This window comes from Neopsephotus bourkii, unplaced genomic scaffold, assembly GCF_033783945.1.
Source record: "Neopsephotus bourkii isolate Nb327-2 ecotype Australia unplaced genomic scaffold, CSIRO-AGI_Nbou_v1 NB_1526, whole genome shotgun sequence".
Classification (NCBI taxonomy): Eukaryota; Metazoa; Chordata; class Aves; order Psittaciformes; family Psittacidae; genus Neopsephotus; species Neopsephotus bourkii.
This window is the reverse complement of record NW_026902002.1, coordinates 3,888,987-3,899,254: the sequence shown is the minus strand read 5'-3', so window position 1 is coordinate 3,899,254 and position 10,268 is coordinate 3,888,987.

The window sequence follows — 10,268 nt, the reverse complement described above, 5'->3', positions numbered from 1 at the left end:
TACCAGCTATTTGGAATACAAAGGCCACCAAATAACTGGTCTCCAACACCTACGTATTTTTCATCTTCTCTTTAAGATCTCACATTTTAATTCATCAGCAATCACAAATAGCAAACCAAGTCACGGGTGGTGTGGGTTCCCGCCATTGTGGTATGTCACTGGTATAATTGATTGCCAGTTAACTTGTGTTAGCCAGCCAGTTCAGTAAAACCACAAACATTCATCTCCTGGAATAAATGTTTGCAGACTGTCTATACTAGCATTTACAAATGGATTATCTAAACAGAGTTTATTCCAACCATCCTTTAACAAAATTAAATCTAGTCTAGAGAAGAGCTCTGTTATTACTGTGCCTAGTACATCTGCTTCTTGGGTTGTTTAGATGGGTTATTTGCTACTGACAGCACTGAATTACTGACTCTCACTTTAGGGCTTCCCTTAAGTGTTAGCCTTGTCTGTTTCCCACCCTCCCCCCTCCTTTTTTTTGCTGGCCATGACTTCCTTTTTCTCTTCAATGCCTCTTGAAAGCTCTTCATGAGCCCACGTGTGGATCATCTGCTGAGCAAAAGTCTGTTTAGTAGGGTAGTCTGTTCCTTTTCGTGTCCACATGTTGATGTACGTCACCGCTGGACAGATGGCTGTGGAAGTATGTGATATCCTATCTTTCTACCTCTTAATGTTCCTCCACAAGGTGATCGATAGAGGGCATACAGACACTATAACTGCCTCTTTCCCCAGACTATGAAGTCCCCAACTAAGACGGCAAGGAGCTTGGGTATAAAAGACACAGGACACATTTTGTGCTCCTCATTTTTTGTTTTTGGAGGCAGATAGGAAAATGTATAAGGAAAGTAGTAAGGTAAGCACCGGAAGAGATCAGGAAAAACTAAAGAAAAGCCAAGTAAATCAAGATGCTGGACATGCTGCAGTTACCAGTAGATCTGGGAAGTGTTATTCACGCTTTTGGTGCCATCGCATTTTAGTGTAACATGTCCCTGCCCATGACAGGGGGGCTGGAACTAGATGATATTAAGGTACTTTGCAACCCTAACTATTCTATGATCTATAGGCCTTAGACGGTTAAGAGATGAAGCAATATATCAGGCAACTCTTATGTGGGCCAAGAAGATGCTTTCATTCCCAAGCTCATTTTGCACATAGCAAAAAAAAAAATGCTGTGGAGACCTGTGCTTTAAAGCAAAGACATGTTTACCACTGGGGCTCTATTGGAAAGGAGAAGTTATGAAAAGCAGCACTTTAAAATAAAACATCTTTAGGAATGAGCAAAGATGATTCAATGAGTTCTGGGGCGAGGTCGTAAGCCAGGCTTATAGCTTGCTTGGACATGTTTTCAGGAGTGTTGCATCCCAACTAGAAGGAAGTGCAGCAAGAGGGCCAGGAGACCTCCTTGGATGGATAAGGAGCTCCTGAGGAAAATTCAAATGAAAAAAGAGTTTTATAGAAAGTGGAAGCAAGGACAGGCAGGCTGGGAAGAGTACAGGGATGTTGTCCGGGAAGCTAGGGACCAGTTTAGGAAAGCTAAGGCCCAGTTAGAATTAAACTTGGCTAGGGATATTAAGGATAACAGGAAGGGATTCTACAGGTACATAGCAAATAAAAAAAATATTAGTGAGAACGTAAGCCCCCTGAGGAAGCTCTCAGGTGAACTAGCTACACAGGATTTGGAGAAGGCTGAGGTTCGGAATGACTTCTTTGCCTCGGTCTTCCCTAGCAAAGGCTCTGACCGCACCACCCAAGTCTTGGAAGGCAGATGCAGGGACTGTGAGAATGAAGACCTTGGGCCCACTGTAGGAGAAGAATTGGTTCGAGACCATCTTAAAAATCTGAACGTGCACAAGTCCATGGGTCCTGATGAAATCCATCTGCGGGTCCGGAAGGACCTGGCAAATGAAGTTGTTAAGCTGCTGGCCATCATATTTGAAAAATCATGGCAGTCAGGTGAAGTTCCCAAGGACTGGAAAAAGGGAAATATAACCCCCATTTTCAAGAAGGGAAAAATGGATGACCTGGGGAATCATAGACCAGTCAGTCTCACCTCTGTGCCTGGCAAATTCTTGGAACAGATTCTCCTGGAAAGCATGCTAAAGCACATGAAAAACAACAAGGTGCTTGGTGACAGCCAGCATGGCTTCACTAAGGGGAAATCCTGGCTGAACAATTTGGTGGCCTTCTATGGTGGGGCTATAGAACTGATGGACAGCGGTAAAGAAGTTGATGTCATCTACCTGGACATGTGTAAAGCATTCAACACTGTCCCACACGACATCCTTCTCTCTAAATTGGAGAGACATCAATTTGATAGGTGGACCACTCGGTGGATAAAGAACTGACTGGATGGCCACACACACACGAAAGAGTTGTGGTCAATGGCTCAATGTCCATCTGGAGACTTGTAACGAGTGGTGTTCCTCAGGGATCGGTGTTGGGAGCGGTCTTGTTTAACATCTTCATTGCTGACATGGACAGTGGGATTGAGTGCACCCTCAGCAAGTTTGCCAATGACACCAAGCTGTGTGGTTCGGTTGATACACTGGAGGGAAGGAATGCCATCCAGAGGGACCTTGACACGCTTGTGAGGTGGGCTGATGCCAACCTCATGAAGTTTAATCATGCCAAGTGCAAGGTCCTACACCTGGGTCGGAGCAATCCTAGACACAGCTACAGGTTGGGCTGAGAAGAGATTCAGAGCAGCCCTGCAGAGAAGGACTTGGGGGTGCTCATCGATGAGAAAATGAACATGAGCTGGCAGTGTGTGCTTGCAGCCCAGAAAGCCAACCGTGTCCTGGGCTGCATCAAAAGGAGTGTGACCAGCAGGTCAAATGAGGTGATCCTGCCCCTTTATTCTGCTCCTGTGAGACCTCACTTGGAGTATTGTGTGCAGTTCTGGTGTCTTCAACATAACGAGGACATGGAACTGTTAGAATAAGTCCAGAGGAGGGCCATGAGGATGATCAGAGGACTGGAGCGCCTCCCATATGAAGATAGGCTGAGGAAGTTGGGACTGTTTAGCCTGGAGAAGGCTGCATGGAGACCTCATAGCAGCCTTCCAGTATCTGAAGGGGGCATATAGGGATTCTGGGGAGGGACTCTTCATTAGGGACTGTAGTGATAGGACAAGGGGTAATGGGTTAAAACTTAAACAGGGGAAGTTTAGATTGGATATAAGGAGGAAATTCTTTCCTGTTAGGGTGGTGAGGCACTGGAATAGGTTGCCCAAGGAGGTTGTGAATGCTCCATCCCTGGCAGCGTTCAAGGACAGGTTGGACGAGGCCTTGGGTGATATGGTTTAGAGCGAGGTGTCCCTGCCTATGGCAGGGGGGTTGGAACTTGATGATCTTAAGGCCCTTTCCAACCCTAACTATTCTGTGATTCTATGATTCTATAAGCCTTTAAAGGAGAATTTCGTCTCCCTTCACTAAAATGCAGCCAGATGAGCCCAGGGCTGCTTAGGTAAGGGCATAAATGGCTTGTGATGCTGAGGGTCCCACTGACAAATTGCCAGGAGGCTGAGTCACACTTAATTTGCATATAAATTGCAGCCATTTTTATCAAATATAAATGCACACAATCGTAATAGAGCATTTGTTTATTCTTCCTTCTCCTTTGAGAGATGAATACAAATTGTTTGCCTCTAAGTTTAATATTAAATAGCTGTACTACCTCAACATTGCAAAAAGTGGAGGAGGGGGAGAGGTTGGCAGTGGAACCTATTTTAGGACCTCAGCAAACCATGACTGGCCAAGCAAGGGCCAGCAATTAGTGAATACTAATATGAACCATTTGAAACCTTCAGGCAAACCAAAGTAAACGAATTCAAGCTGAGGGTGTTGTCAGGTTAGATCCACAACTGCCAAAATTTCAGACCAAATGCAAAACTTAATTGTACTTGGTATTTGTATGTAACTCAAGTCTGATTGCTCCACTAATTAGGGCTCCCATAGTTCTGGGTTGAAAGGTCCAACATCATAAGGTTTTTTTCAGAGAAAATTCCTGTACTGAGGATGTTGACTCTGATAATATCACAAGACTTGTAGTCACGGTTTTAGGTAATGGGTCAAACACATTGCTTAAGATGCTAAAGTACGTTGTCCCAGATTCCCAAAAAGGCCACTTGCCCTGACATTCTCCTGTCCTTCCTGCGCTTGCTTTCTGGAATTTGCACAGTGTTATGGCATTAATACCTAACATTTTTATCGCTGTTCAGAATTTATTCCATTCACAGTGTAAACACTATGCCTGCTGTTAGCCAGACAGTATAGTCTTTGCTTTTTACTGTTCGGGTTTTAGTCTTCTTTAAGTTTAACAGTAACATGGGTTAAGAATATTTCTATTAGCTTCTAATAATGCACAGTGCTAATAATCCCTTCCTACAAAGTGCACAGGGCTGTGAAGAGCCAGAAGGAAATCCAGCTGATGTGAGACCAGCAGCAAGAAATCACCATAAAAAGGCTTGAGGGAAGGATGCTAACGTGTAGCTGTACAAAGGCAGCCATGGAGAAGGCAGTACAAGTAGGAAGTAAGTAGAGAGATGCTGAATTCATGAGCCTAGGACAAAGAAACTTCCCATTTGTGCACAGAAAACCTGGAATTAGCTGAATGAGCATTGGCAGCAGCAAAGTTTCTCTGTGTGTGTGGTGGAGAAACTCGTAAGGCCCCATCTTTGCTTACTCCAGCTGTTACAGGACAGCTAGCAGACCAGATTACCCTTTTATTGTTCTGTTTTCTTTCATTGTTCAGAAGCAGCTCTTTGTCTTTTATACCTTTAGCTTACAGCTAATATATTCTTCTCCCCTTTTGTCTATACATGTGATTTCTTAGTCTTCATAGCCAGTGCTGTGAAGATACCAGGGTCTGAATTTGACTCTAAGCAGTGTCTCTTAGCAATCTCTCCCAAACTGCACTAATATCTTCCCAGGTTTGTGGAAAACCTGTCAGGTTTTTTTTTTTTTGTATGTGTATGAAACTGCAGCCAAATATCCACCAGTACTGTATACAAAGGATGATCCAATATACACAGAACTTTGAGGAGACCATCATCTACTGAAGTGCCTTTCACCACCCTCCTCCCCTGAAATAGTGATCTAAAGAAGAAAAAATTCAAGTTCCATAGTCCAAGCATGGTCCACCCTACTGTTGCCTCCAACCCTGACAGTGTGGTGAAATCAAATGTTCAGACAGTCATACAGCTTGAGGTGTAGGTGATGCCAGGGACCTATGTGCAAATTTGTTTGCCAACTTCAAAATACTTAGGATACTAATAGCATAGAAACTATCTGCCTTCTTCCGCAGACCACCATATCAGTTTCCACAGCTGGAGAGATGGTAAAAGGAGCATGTGTTTTCTGGATAGTATAAAGCTGAAAATGTCTCTTGAAGAACATTAAGCCTGCTTTGTAGCCTTCAGTTCATTTTTTTCTTAATGTGCAACAATTTACAGAAAGAATAGTAGTCAAAGATGGGTCTTGCTGTGATTTACATGCTTCTGGAAGTGCAACAGAGCTTTAATAAATAAATGAGAATAAAGTCAAGTTTTTCAAGGACCTGCCTGAGAATCTTTATTACAGGACTCTTTCTAGCCATGACTTAGTCTTGCTAAATAAATGCTATAGGCAAAAGGAGATATGACAAAGATACCAAGAAGGGAGAAGGTTTTCTCCCATCAAAATTGTGAGATTTAATATCCTCTAAACACCACCCAGTGTTTCTTGTTACACATTTACACATTGAATAGTCTTGCCCTTTGGTATCACTGTAACTAGCACGATTAATCAGTGTACTCTACACCTCAAAGAATAGCAATCAATGCATACAATGGTCAACAGTCTGGCTTTTCGTCATTCCAGAGCTTCTCCCTGAAAAGTGTAGTCATTTATGTTTTATAATTGCAACTTGTCGCTACACGGACAATAAATTAGTGCTAAGAGAAGGAAAGAAAATGTTATTTACTGCAGAAAGGTCATTCCTTCTAAAGAGTTCTTCAGTCATACATCTGTTCTAGGACAATTTGTTACATGCCATCTGAACATTGCTAAATTATGTCAACAGTTACAGAGCTTATTAAACAAAAAAATGTAAACCCAGCAGGAAAAACATTAATTATACAAAATATCTAAAAGGATAATTGAACTGGGAGTCTTATAAAGAGAAAATATGAATCTTTAGCTACACACAAGTTAAACTATGTGTGTCAAGAAGTCAAATGTACCTAACAGGCAAAAGGCAGTACTTTGAACTCCAGAAAACCTTGAGAAAGACTAGTGGGCCTGGCTTTCCCTTCTTGCCTAGTCCCTGTGACAAGGCTGACCCGTCCACCCTGAGGTGGCTGCTGACACGTGAAGTGAAGGGTGAGGATCTTGTGTTGACCCCAGACATCACCGGTTACAGTGATACTTGCACCCTCAGGCAGAGCTGCTGAGGCAGCTGATTAAACATTTTACCCACAGCTGTAAAGCCTCCAGGCGAGGATAAGCCTGAAGCTTCATCAGCTGCCTGGTATGACAGGAGCTGGCAGCCAAACACCTCTCCTGATCCCGTGCTCTCTACTCTGGGGATGACTCTGCCATCATGCTTTCTCTTTATCAGACCTTTGGGTTCAAGGTTTCTCCACAGAGAGGTCACAAGGGTCAGCTGCTGGCTGACACCTTTCCTGGGTAGCTTTTCTCTGTGGAGGGAGCCCTTTCATCTTGGGGATCCCAGATAGGCAGGTGGATGGAGCTGAACACCCCCTTTTAAAATTAATAAAACATCCTAGTTCCTTCCATTTCACCTTCCCACCCTTTGGTACATCAGTATGAGGTGAAACCTCATTGATTTTCCTACCCCAGGGGCAAGATACCAAGTCTGGTGGAATGTATATATATCAGTTGGCTGTGAGCAGCACACACATGCACACATAGAGAAGCCCTTTTCCTTTCTGGGAAATAAGAAATGCTACTCTATCTTGTTGTTCAAACTAAACAATATCCCAGAAGCTAATCCCATTTCTTAATAGAATCATAGAATAGTTAGGACACAAATGTAACCTCATAACTTTACCATTTGGGGATTTGCCACTGAAACATTTTTATATTTATTCTTAGTTAAGTCTAGAAAATAAAATAAGCCTTTCTCTCTTATTGTCCTTTTCTGACAAATTTCTTAATCCTAAAAGAATATGTGAACCTCTTTTCCTCCATAGTCTATAATGCATGAATATTTTAAGTAAGTGGACTGGAAGATATCCTTAAAGCTTTAGTAAAAAAGTTCACTCAAATCACAGATATTTTTAATGACATATTTGGCATTAACAATTACTAAACTGACTTTATTTTTTCAAATAATTTTAGAGATGTGAACTATACAAAATAGTAACTAATGTTAAATCAATAAAAATTTTCTGTAGTTACAATTCTCATTTTCTTTCTGATAGCTACAAATTTTGACTGCTATTCTAAAGTTTACAGAATCTGATTTTTTGAAGCAAATATTCTCCATGTGATATTATATTTCAGATGGAGCTCTTTGATAGCCTTGGGTTTTGACTATGAAAACACATCACTAGTAAATAATTAAACATGAGAGATAGAATTTAATAATTGCTCTAGTGAGAAGATAGCATGTTTTCCCTCAGGCATGTAATAATAAATGCTGTTTGACCTGTTAAGCAAGCAACATGCAGAAATAAAATCTTCACAGCCTAATCCAAAACTTAATGCAGCCAATAGGAACAGACCCATTAACACCAAAGGATTTTAGATCATCTCTTACTGAATACCCATGTGTATTACTATAGCGGTTAGGGACAAAAAGAATGAGTTGTTACCAATACGACAGCAAGTCAGCCATCTCCTTTATTATTCTTCAAGATTCATTGCCTTTGTGTGCATAAGTGTTGAGAGAGACAGGTTTCTCAAAGACTTAGGAGATATAATGTTAGGTTTCTTTCCCTCTCCATTCCATCAAAATAAATTAGGGTTGTCCCACATGACATAACAAAACCATGTGTTTTCTTAACTGCTATTTAGAAAAAGCCACAAACAGTAGTTTTAACTCCAGAATTTAACACATGAAAAACTTTCTTTGGATGGATGGATGGAAGAAAGAAAACTATGTTCCTCCACGATGCACCCACTGTATTAGGCAGCAGGCCATAGTCACTTCATCTAATTTTCTTGTGGAAGTGACAGGTCGTGGCTGTTTCTGATGCTAATGGAAAGAAGCAGAAAGCTAACTTGGGCATGCTGAGTCATGCAGTGTAAGGCTCCACTGACTACATAGCAAATATGTCTGGAGTCAAAAAGGTGTGAATATCCATTTACATGTACATCCATCCACATCACTGTAAGCCTTCTTCAGCACACCACCAAATGGTTCTCAAAAGCCCTGAACTGCATGAAGGCAATACATTTTGAGAATAAAAACAAAAGCCCTTTAGCTTTGCTGCAGGTGTTTAGATACAATCCCTTCAATTATCTTCTTTGGTTACTTTACTTCTTTTTTGCTTCCTAATCTAACCTGTTTGACCATAGCTGTGGGTTGCTTACTAATTCATACACCTGTGCTCCTCTTCAGACACAGGTACATGCAGCAATATCTTTGCCCAGCTTCTGCTCATACCAAAATCATCAAGTTTGCTTAGACTTATTGTAGTAAGAACCTATTGATTTCCTAAACAAGTTGCTCTCCACATTGTGCTTGACTCAGTGCACTAAACTGTAAAACTGAAAAAAAGTGAACTGTGTTCCTCCTGAAGAAGAAAATTGAAAGACCTTTTTCAAAAAGGCAGAGGCAAGTTCCCTTAATGGACTTATATTGCACTAAACCTGCTATAAAACACTACACTAGTTATTATATTACTCCTGCCATTTTCTGTCAAACAAGCAAAAAAAATACCCTCAAAAAGAAACTGTAAAACTCCTTAAAATCTGTTTTAGTATTGCTTGAGTTAATATTTTTAATCAGTTTGTGGGGTTTCTATCTGCTTTCTTTCTTTTGTTTTTAATTTTGTTTTGTATTACTAGTTTTTATGACAAGAGCAACAGTTTCCATATAAGGCGATGCTTATAAACCTTAGGTTAGAAATTTTTTCACTCAACTATCCCATGACACATCAAAGCCACAGTATGTTACAAATCAGTTCAGTGCCATTGATATTAGTAGCAGCAGAGACTTAAACAGCATGATTCAGAATCACACTCCCTGAAAGATCACGCCTCCGATATATCAAGTACCATAGCAACAGCAAAAACCATTAAAAGATGATGAGGTGACAGGTTTTGGGGCCTTTCTAACAATGAGCTGGCAGGAACTGGTGACCAGATGAAAGTTTATGACTGGGAGATGCCATTGTTGCTGTGAGACCAACACACATGCAATTATGCCCACCACAAAATAAAGTATAAGGTTTCCTTTTTGTTTGAAGCCAGGCTAATGCAGCAGATGGGGGGGTGGGGGCGGGGTGGGGGGAAGAGGGCTGTGATTGCTTGGATTGTCTCTCAGTGCTCCATTCAACTTTTAATAGCAGGTATAAAAATTTTATCTGATTTTCTACTTTTCTCTTTTGAAATATTAACCATTGATAAATTATTAAACTAAATATAAAGTGTTACAAATGTACATACATTTCATAAAGAGTTCTGCTCAGGTGGGCTACATAATGGGACTGTTGCTGCCACACAAACAGGCCAGAAACCAGCTCCTTTTCTCTTTTCCGTGTTTTTTTTTTTCCCATGTCTATTAGCCCAGGGTAGTTACCTGTCTGTGTGGTGAGATAAACTGCAAAACAACCTTACTTGAACTCTTACTTCTGCTTTCTCTCAACTGATCACTTCCCTCATCATCTCCTCCTCTCCTTTTTCCCCATTTGTAAAGCCCACACAATCCCACATAAAGAATTTCTGTGAAAGTTCACTAAATGTACTTACTGGAAATGGGCTAATAAAACTGCTGATCTTGCTGCTGTGTAAGAGTACAAATATGCCTGTTTGATCTCTTTTGCTTCAGAGGCTCTCAAACTCCATAACATACTGTTCCTCCATGGACTGGAACTAGAGATTTTAGCAAGGTATTTATGCTCGATGCATACTGAAGAAGGCAATACTTCTTATCCAGAGGATTTGAAATGTTTCTTTTGTCTGAAAATCTAATTCAAATGGAAAGCTACAGCTTTCCCATATCCTAATGTTGGTACAGCTGATGCTCACACTTCAGAGCAGATGATCTCTGTGTGGTACACATTTAACAATATTGATACTGCAGCAAAATCACCA